The sequence below is a fragment of the Apaloderma vittatum genome, unplaced genomic scaffold (assembly GCF_000703405.1).
Source record: "Apaloderma vittatum isolate BGI_N311 unplaced genomic scaffold, ASM70340v1 scaffold5610, whole genome shotgun sequence".
Lineage (NCBI taxonomy): Eukaryota > Metazoa > Chordata > Aves > Trogoniformes > Trogonidae > Apaloderma > Apaloderma vittatum.
Genome location: NW_009696054.1, coordinates 6,514 through 6,855, shown reverse-complemented (window position 1 = coordinate 6,855; position 342 = coordinate 6,514). Strand labels below are relative to the sequence as shown.

The 342-nt window shown below is 60.5% G+C and overlaps 1 protein-coding gene across 1 annotated transcript in view; it reads left to right on the top strand.

Moving 5' to 3' along the window:
* Positions 1 to 342, top strand: part of SKAP1 (src kinase associated phosphoprotein 1) — a gene marked incomplete at its 5' end in the record, with an annotated part of 14,224 nt that overhangs the window by 8,996 nt on the left and 4,886 nt on the right. The gene's annotated exons all lie outside the window — the stretch shown is intronic.

The window sequence follows — 342 nt, the reverse complement described above, 5'->3', positions numbered from 1 at the left end:
CGGTGAGGCCTGCCCACTCGTGGACCCACAGCGGGCATCCCATCCCCTTGCTGGGTGATGGAGACCGGAGGGGTTGGGTGCTGCAGAGGGTGGGGGCTAAACCAGCTCCAGGGCTCTTGTGCTTTCAAATGCACCCCAGGCATTGCTCAGCTGGTTTCCCCCTCCCAGCAGTGCCCAAACTCCTGCTGTCTCTGTAGAGCCTGATCCTTTTGATCAACATCAGCCTCCCTTGGATGTATCCTGGGTGGTTGTCCCCATCGCAGCAAGATGCTCAGGCTCCCAAAATCTTGGCAGCACAAGCAGGGTTGAGCCCCAGCCTCTGGCATGGACCGGAGCGAGTCG